A 9,496-nucleotide genomic window follows, 5' to 3' on the forward strand; every position below is an offset into this window, starting at 1 on the left:
GAAGTGACATTTAAACTAAGATGTAAAAGATTAGTAAAAGCTCTCCAGCGAGAGTGGAAGATTAAAGGTATCTCAGGCAGAGGACAGCAGTAGGAAGTCCTTGAGGCAGAAGATAGTACAGCACTGCTGGAAATCAGTGAGCAAGGTAATTGGGCAGGGAGGCAAAACCAAACAAGCCAAATAAAGCAAGACCTTATAGGCCATGAGAAGGGTGTCTGCTTTTACCAAGATAATTATTGTAAACAAAAAGTACCACAAAGGTTTTTTTAACAGCCTTATTAAGGTATAATTGACCTACCATACAATTAATCCATTGTAAGCCTACAGTTTGATGAGTTTTATTACATTTATACAGTTGTGCAGTGGTCATTACAATCACCCAAAAAGTTCATTTGTGCCCATTTGCACCTATTTGTTCCCACCCCTACATGAGACAACAACAAATCTGATGTTGTTACTGAACCTAAATTTTGCACAGCAAAGCCAGTCTACTGACGCAGGATTGTGGTGAAGGAAAGCACAACGTTATTGCAGGGGACCAAGCAAGGAGGGGCTTTTGTACCCAGGAGGGTCCCAAAGGGTCCTGCTCAGTTTCAATGTCTGTCTCCACAGTTCTCTCTTCTTTAGAAATTTCATAAAAATAGAATCATATACTATATAGACTTTTGTGTCTGGCTTGTTTCATTTAGCACAATGTTCTTGAGATTCATCAATGTCATTGTAGTTTTGAAACAGGAAGGAAGGGTCACGGGACAACCTTTAAAAGAATGACATAGCCTGAGGACACGACATAAACTCATTAGAACCAAATAGGTCCAAGACGGCAGATGAGTCAACTTCCACTAGACCTTGAGCCTCAGTACACACTCATTGTAACACATCAGCAAGCTAAATGACTCACCCACAGGTGCTATGACAGTTCCAAGGCCAACCACAAAGGTCAAAAAGTGGGTGGTGGCCCAATTCCTGGAAATCCCCGTCCCTTCCCCAAAATAGGTGGAACACTCCTCCCACTCATTAGCCTATGAAATTACCCACCCCTATAAAAACTGACAACCCCGTACCCTGGTGCCACTCTTGCCTTCTGATATGGCCAACACTCTGTGGAGTGTGTTTCTCTCTAAATAAATCCACTTCTTTTTTTTTTTTTTTAATATTTTTCTTATTTATTTACTTATTTATTTTTAGCTGTGTTGGTCTTCGTTGCTGCGCACAGGCTCTCTCCAGTTGCAGCGAGCGGGGGCTACTCTTCGTTGCTGTGCGCGGGCTTCTCATTGCAGTAGCTTCTCTTGTTGCAGAGCACGGGCTCTAGGCATGAGGGCTTCAGTAGTTGTGGCACGCGGGCTCAGTAGTTGTGGCTCACAGGCTCTAGATTGCAGGCTCAGTAGTTGTGGTGCACGGGCTTAGTTGCTCCACGGCATGTGGGATCTTCCCAGACCAGGGCTCGAACCCGTGTCCCTTGCATTGGAAGGCAGACTCTTAACAACTGTGCCACCACAGAAGTCCAATAAATCCACTTCTTACCTATAACTTTGTCTCTCACTGAATTCATTCTGCAATGAGACATCAAGAACCTGAGCTTCATTAAGTCCTGAGACCAGGTGTGTGATCTCAGTTAAAAGATCGTGGGTTCAAGTCCTAATCTGAGTTACAGTTTCAGTTTGTTCCTTTTTATTGCTGAGTAGCACTTGAAGGTGTGCACATAACACACATTTATCCATTCACCAGTCAATGGACATTTGGATTGTTTTCAGGTGGTGTCTATTATGAATATGGATGCTATTAACATTCATCTACAAGTCTTGGTGTGGACATTGTTTTATTTCTCTGGGGTAGAGAAGTGGAATTGCAAGGTCCTATGGTAAGTTCCTGTTTAACTTTTAAAGAAACTGCAAAGTGGCTGTGTGATTTTACATTCCCACCAGGAAAACATAAGACTTCCAGTTTCTTTATATCCTCATCAATAATTGTTATTGTCTGATGAAATAAAATCCATATTTTATAGCAAGATCAGAAAAATTTAAACATAAAATTTTTCTTTGCCGTTTCAGCCACCTGCCTCCCCTTTAGTAGGTATTGTGCCTCTGCATTAACCAGGACTCTTTTTTTTTTTTTTTGGCTGTGTTGGGTCTTCGTTTCTGTGCGAGGGCTTTCTCTAGTTGCGGCGAGTGGGGGCCACTCTTCATCGCGGTGCGCAGGCTTCTCACTATCGTGGCCTCTCTTGTTGCGGAGCACCGGCTCCAGACGCGCAGGCTCAGTAGTTGTGGCTCACGGGCCTAGTTGCTCCGCGGCATGTGGGATCTTCCCAGACCAGGGCTCGAACCCGTGTTCCCTGCATTAGCAGGCAGATTCTCAACCACTGCGCCACCAGGGAAGCCCTAACCAGGACTCTTTAGGAGATAACATTCCTTCTTAATCTCAGCAAGGGTCAAAACTCCTTAGGAGATAACATTCCCTGATCTTAAGAGGCCACCGACTACTTTGTACCTGTAGATCTGAATTGTGCAAACTGTCAATAATACGTCATTTAATGTACAGCCCTCTGTCTCAAAAACTTATATAACTGTGCTTTGACCTTTAATGGGCAGAACAGTCCTCAGCTTTCTGAAAGACTTCTTCCTGGGTTATTATCCTCAATTTGGCTCAAATAAAATTTTCCATTTCTTTCTTAGATCGACTGATTAATTTTTTCATGGACAGTCTGACTTTTTTATCTTATTTTAGTGGGTGTGTAATAGTATCTCTTTGTGGTTTTAATTTGCATTTCCCTAATGAATAATAATGTTGAGCATCTTTTTTATTTATTTTTAATTTAGCTGTAGTTTAGTTAAAATATTGTGTTAGTTTCAGGTATACAGCTTCAGATTCTTTTCCACTATTGGTTATTACAAGATATTGAATATAGTTTCCTGTGTTTTACTGTAAATCCTTGTTGTTTGCCCATTTTATATATAGCACCGTGTATCTACTAGTCCCATACTCCTAATTTATCTTTCCCCCACCCCTTTCCCCTTTGGTAACCATAAGTTTCTTTTCTATGTCTGTGAATTTGCTTCTGTTTGTAAATTTGTATTATTATTTTAGATTCCACATATAAGTGGTATCTTATAATATTTGTCTTTGTCTAACTTATTTCACTTAGTATAATAATCTCCAGGTCCATCCATGTTGCTGCAAATGGCAATATTTCATTCTTTTTATGGTGAGTGATATTCCATTGTATATATATACCACATCTGTATCCATTCATCTGTCGATGGACATTTAGGTTGCTTCCATATCTTGGCTATTGTGAATAGTGCTGCTATGAACATTGGGGTGCATGTATCTTTTTGAATTATAGTTTTGTCTGGATATATTCCCAGGAGTGGGATTGCTGGCAACTCCATTTGTAGTTTTTTGAGGAACCTCCATACTGTTCTCCATAGTGGCTGCACCAATTTACATTAACAACAGTGTAGGAGGGTTCCCTTTTCTCCACACCCTCTCCAGCATTTGTTATTTGCAGACATTTTTTTTTTGGCCATGCTGTGCAGCTTGCAGTATCTTAGTTCTCTGACCAGGGATCAAATCTATGCTCCCTGTAGTGGAAGCAGACACACAGAGTCCTAACCACTGGACTGCCAGGGAATTCCCATTTGTAGACTTTAATGATGGCCATTCTGACCAGCGCGAGGTGGTACCTCATTGTAGTTTTGATTTGCATTTCTCTAATGAATAGCGATGTGGAGTATCTTTTCATGTGCCTGTTGGCAATCAGATATATTTTTTGTAATAGGGAAGAACAAGTCTGACTCCATATTGGATCTGTTTCTTTTACTTTAACTTTTGTATTCTATCGCCTTGCAGCAAGTTAATCACTAAAGGAAGGTTGCCTATAGCTTAAAACATACGTTAGGATTCATCTCCAGGAACCCTGCCCCCATGCCTGAATGTTAAGCTAAAACACTTTTGTTTAGCTCACAGAAAATATCCTGACCAGACCCAAGTGTAAATGCCTGCAGGAAAGAATATTAACACATCTCCTCTGGAGTCTGGCCAGAACCAGGAAATAACTGCAGTAGCTTATTGCCTTTTTTACTTTACCTCCTCACCTCCCCATCTCTGTACTGTAAAAGAAACTAGCACTGAAACCCAGACAAGATGTTTCTTTAGAACATTAGTCTGCTATACAGATCTTGGTCTGCTGGTTTTCTGAATAAAGTCACTATTCCTCGCCCCAACACCCTATCTCTCCATTGATTGGCCTGTCATGTGATGGGCCGTACAAGCTTGAACTCTGTAACATTGAAGGAGCAGGTGTTTTTGGTTTTGTTTTTTCACATTTATTTACTTATTTAATTATTTGGCTGTGCCAGGTCTTAGTTGTGGCATGCGGGCGGGATCTAGTTCCCTGACCAGAGATCAAACCTGGGTGCCCTGTATTGGAAGCATGGAGTCTTAACCACTGGACCACCAGGGAAGTCCTGGAGCAGGTGTTTTAATTCTGATTTTCTGGCATGAAAATAGATTCAATAGAGACACCATTTTCTGATACAGAGCAGATACGATAAAAATCAGATTTGAGAATGGGAAATTAGGCGTTCAGTTTAAGTACTTTTGAGATGTTTGTGAATTTTTATTCACAAAATTCACAAAAATTATTAAAATTATTATGAAAAATAAATTTAAAAGATAGATTCTTAGAAGTAAAATTGCTGGGCCAATAGATAAAACTGATAGACACTACCAAACACTTTTCAGTGTCCTTTCCCTCAAGCCCTTGCTAAATCTAGATAGTATCAATCTTTTTTTATTGGCCCTTTTATATAATGTCTATATCCTATACTTTAATTTATAAATTAAAATGAAAAACCAAATTTTGATTCACATTTCCCTGATTCTTGGTTGAACAACTGTGATATTATGATTTATAGGAAATATATATTTGGTCTCTCAGGGAAGAAGAAATTTTCCTCTACCTTTCTAGGTTTTTCTGGATGGTCTAAAAATTAAATTGACATGAGACACATTAACAGGAGAAAATCAAACAAAATTTAATAACATGTATACATGAGGTAGACCCAGAAAAACTGAGTAACTCGCTAAAGTGGCTGAAACCCTCACCTTAATACCATCCTCAGCTAAAGAGAAAAGTGAATGTTGGGGGTGGTGGTTTGAGACCTCAAAGGGGAGGAAGACAACTGATATGGAGATGGAAACAGAGAAGAATTTAACAAACTTTGCTAGGTTCCTCTGTGTCTACACACCAAGTTCATACTATAATTGTCTATGGTGATAGCTCCCTTCCTGGAAGAGGCCCTCTATCTAAATTCTTTAGACAGTTGGAGGAAAAGTCAGAGTTTCTTCCTGAGTCTTCTTGGTCTTGATTGTTTTCAATTCGAAATAATCTTCATGCCAAGGAGACATTTGGGGGTGGCAGATTTTGCTCCCCTACAGGTCATTCAGATGACCAAAATATATTTCTCATATAGTATATTTGGTCTTCATCCATGACTCCTGGCTCACAGCTGCCAAAACCCTTGGGATTTCCTGAGCAATAACTGGAAGCAACTTTTGTCATAATATTTGGTGTCCTGTCCTCAGTTCCTGAAACTGCTTCAGACCATGAAGGTGAAATGGGTGTCTTGTTACTCATAACAAGACCTTTTCCACCACAACTGGGTTTATGTTAACGTGGTTATTACCTGAAAACTGGGATCGCCTCTTGGTGGGTGTCAAGCCAAAAGACACAATTGTAAGTAGATAGGGTAGGGGGTCCCTGGAAAAAGAGAAAAGGCATGGCTTACTTGACATAAGAGAAGCCATTTTTTGGCCTAAGCCATTTTGTGATCTAAGCTTGGCCACAATGCTCACCCTTGAGCAGGTCTCAGTAATTAATGACCTTAAGGGAATGAAAGAATGCAGAAACAAAACTGTTACCAGGCAAGAGAAGTAACAAAATATATCTCAGTTTTGTTCCAAAGGTAAAGATTAGCCTGAAGTGCTCAACCAGCAGATAAACTGGAACCTAAATGATGACGACATTGACCTTTTCTGACCCTCATGACTTCAGTCAACTAAAGCTTGGTCTCTGTGGACCTCTGCCCCAATTCTAAGCTGAATTCTCCTCTCTCAAGCCCCTTCATGAATATGCGTGTACCCTTAGCTTAAAACTTCCCCAGTTTTGCTGTTGGGGAGACATGGCTTTGGGAAAGATCCCCAGTGTTCTCTTTACCTGCTGCAAGTAATAAATCCTTCCTTCTTTCAATCTCTGGCTTGGTTTTGTCTTTTGACACCCACCAAGAGGCAAACACAGGTTTTGGGTAACACAACCAAGCCAAAGAACAGGATAAGGAAGGATTTATTACTTGCATTAAGTAAGGAGAACTAGAGGGATATTTCCCAAAGCAGCATCTGCTTTTTTCTTTTTCCACCACATCCCAGTTACTGAAAACCCTAAAGCCCACTTCAATCAGTCGGGAAGTGTAGGTGGTAGGTCCTACTGCAATCTTTTGAAGATTTAGAATCCTGAAGGCTGATCAGGGATGCATGATCATGAAAGGCCTCAGTGAGACAATCGGTGTCTCTCTTCCTGATTTTGACTCTCATTGGGGGGTCCTGGTAACCTGAATTATTTGTAGAGGTGAAACCATGCACCTCAGATTGGGACTTGAACACACGTGCTGGGACTCGAACCCAGCCAAAACCCTGATTGGGATTTGAACCCCTGTGGCCAGGACTCAAATCCAGCCAAAACTCAGACTGGGACTCGAACCCACACGGCCGGGACTCGAACACAGCCAAAACCTACGGTCTTCCAACTGAGATCACACACCTGGTCTCAGGACTTAATGAAGCTCAAGTTCTTGATGTCTCATCACAGAAAGAATTCAGTGAGACACAAAGTGATAGGTGAGAAGTGGATTTATTTAGAGAGAAACACACTCCACAGACAGTGTGGGCCATCTCAGAAGGTGAGAAAGGCACCAGGGTTTGGGGTTGTCAGTTTTTAGAGGGGTGGGTAATTTCATAGGCTAATGAGTGGGAGGAGTATTCCAGCTGTTTTGGGAAGGGGCAGGGATTTCCAGGAATTGGGACACCACCCACTTTTTGATCCTTATGGTGACCTTGGAACTGTCATGGCACTGGTGGGTGTGTCATTTAGCTTGCTAATGTGTTACAGTGGGCGTATACTGAGGCTCAAGGTCTAGTGGAAGTCTAATTGTCTGCCATCTTGGACCAGTTTTGTTCTAATCAGTTTATGTCATGTCCTCAGGATATGTCATTCTTTCAAAGGCTGTGCCCTGCCCCCTTTCCTCCTGTTTCAGAGAGGTGCCACTTTGGTATACCTGGACAACTTGAGTGTGCACTTTTAAACTATCTATTGGCAGAACTTAACAACTCTCTAGGGAAGGAAATTTTCAGTGGCTGAGAATAGCCGAATTTTTGTCTCCACCAGCCTTTATCTTAGACCCTCATGATAGCTGGAGAGAAAACCTCAACTGAGGCTATGGGAAACCAGATATCAGTCCCCTCCGACAGCCTGTTAGGGTGCATTCTGAGTCATTGGAAACTCTGTGTCTATACCACAATTACAAAAAAACAATTTATTTTCTTTTGTAATACAGTCTGGCTACAATACCAACTTGGCGACCGGGAGAAATGGCCAGAGACTGGCTCATTAAATTATAACAACATTTGAAATGTTTTCCAAAAGGAAAGGATAAAAAAAAACCCTGCTTTTTTGGAGAGGATTAGAGAACACCTTTGGCAATACACTACAGCGGACCCTGAGCATCCAAGAAGTGCAGTAGTAATAAACACCTATTTCATGTCTCAGAGTGAGATACTTGCTACAAACTTCAAAAGGTTGCGGTAGGACTTACCACCCACACCTCCCAACTGGCTGAGGCGGCCTTTAGGTTTTTCAATAACTGGGATGTGGAAGGAAAAAGAAAAAGAGACACTGCTTTAGGAAGGATCCCAGGTGTTCTCCTTACTTGCTGCAAGTAATAAATCCTTCCTTCTCCTGCTCTTTGACTTGGTTGTGTCTTTTGGCTTGACACCCACCAGAAGATGAACCTGGTTTTCAGGTAACAAGATGACATTTGGAAATCACCTAAGGATGGAGGCTTGATGCCAAGGGAACCAACCTTGAATAGAGGGCTGGAAATTTCAGTCCCACCCCCTAATTTCCAGGGAGAATAGAGGAGCTAGAGGTTGAATCAGTCACCAACGGTCAATGATGTAATCAAGCATGCCTATGTAATAAGGCCTCCATAAAACCATAAAGATGTGGTTTGGAGAGCTTCCAGGTTGGTGAACATGTGGAGATTCAGGGAGAGTAGCTCACCCGGAAAGGACATGGACACTCCACGCCCTTCCCACATACCTTGCCCTATGAATCTCTTCCATGCGGCTGTTCCTGAGTTATATCCTTTTATAATAAACTGATAATCTAGTAAGTAAAATGTTTCTCTGAGTTCTGTGAGCAAATTAATCAAACCTAAGGAGGGGGTCTGTGGGAACATCTGATTTATATGATTTATAACCAGTTGGTCAGACAGACAGCAACCTGGGACTTGTGACTGGCATCTGAAGTCGGTGGTAGTCTTATGGGACTGAGCCCTTAACCTGTGGGATCTGATGTTGTCTCTGGGTAGATAGTGTCAGACTGAATTGCATTTTACACCCAGCTGGTGTCAGAGAATTGCTAGTTGGTGCTGGTGTGGAAAACCCCATCTGCATACACATTGGAATTGGTCCCACATATTGTAATTGGGTGCAGAAACTTTAGCAACTTTTTAAGTAAATGAGCTATTTGCATTTCTCCCTTTGTTGTTTCACAATTTCTATTGTTCCACTTTTTTTTAAATTAATGATTACAGGAACTTTTTGTTTTATGAGTATTATCCCCTTGTCTGTTACATATGTTGCACATATTTTCTCCCAGTTTTCTTTTATCTTTTATTTTGTTTATGATAACTTTCATCATGAAAACACTTAATTTTGCAAGAGAACTTCTGTTTATCTGTTTCTTTGTGGCTTCTAGGTTTGGTGTCTTGCTTGTGTCTTTCTCTCCCCCAAATTACTAAGATAATCTTTGTTTTGTTTGAGCACATCATAGTGGAGTTTCTTATGCTTAATCCTCTAAACATTTTGAAATTTATTTTATGGCATGCTGTGAGATAAAAATAAACATTTTTTTCTTTTTGCTAAATAATGACTGATATTCTCAATGGCTTTTATTCAATACTCCATTATTCCCCTTTGATTTGAAATACCACCTTTAATATGCTAAATTTTCATAAATACACAAGTGGAACCAGATTCTCTAAAGTTGACCTAAGACTTTTTTACAGTAAGAATTACAGTTATTCCTGATAATAAAATCATGGTGTCAGCATACAAATGTGCTTATCTCCTTAGCAAGCAAGGGATCATACACCCAGCTCAGAGAGATAGGATGTTAAGCCATTATGGAAAAGCTGCTTTAAAAGGAGGGTGCAGAGAT

General features: G+C 40.8%; 1 long non-coding RNA gene across 2 annotated transcripts; it reads left to right on the forward strand.

The window, feature by feature from the left end:
• The first annotated feature begins 1,558 nt into the window (after positions 1-1,558).
• LOC118906321 lies at positions 1,559-5,993 on the forward strand. 2 transcript variants are annotated; one of them, XR_005022475.1, is made up of 3 exons: positions 1,559-1,601; positions 1,755-1,861; positions 5,954-5,993. It is a non-coding gene; the product is annotated as an uncharacterized LOC118906321 (long non-coding RNA). The 2 variants fall into 2 exon arrangements; XR_005022474.1 differs by lacking the exon at positions 5,954-5,993 and adding an exon at positions 5,511-5,758.
• The last annotated feature ends 3,503 nt before the right edge of the window (positions 5,994-9,496 follow it).

The sequence above is a fragment of the Balaenoptera musculus genome, chromosome 1 (assembly GCF_009873245.2).
Source record: "Balaenoptera musculus isolate JJ_BM4_2016_0621 chromosome 1, mBalMus1.pri.v3, whole genome shotgun sequence".
Lineage (NCBI taxonomy): Eukaryota > Metazoa > Chordata > Mammalia > Artiodactyla > Balaenopteridae > Balaenoptera > Balaenoptera musculus.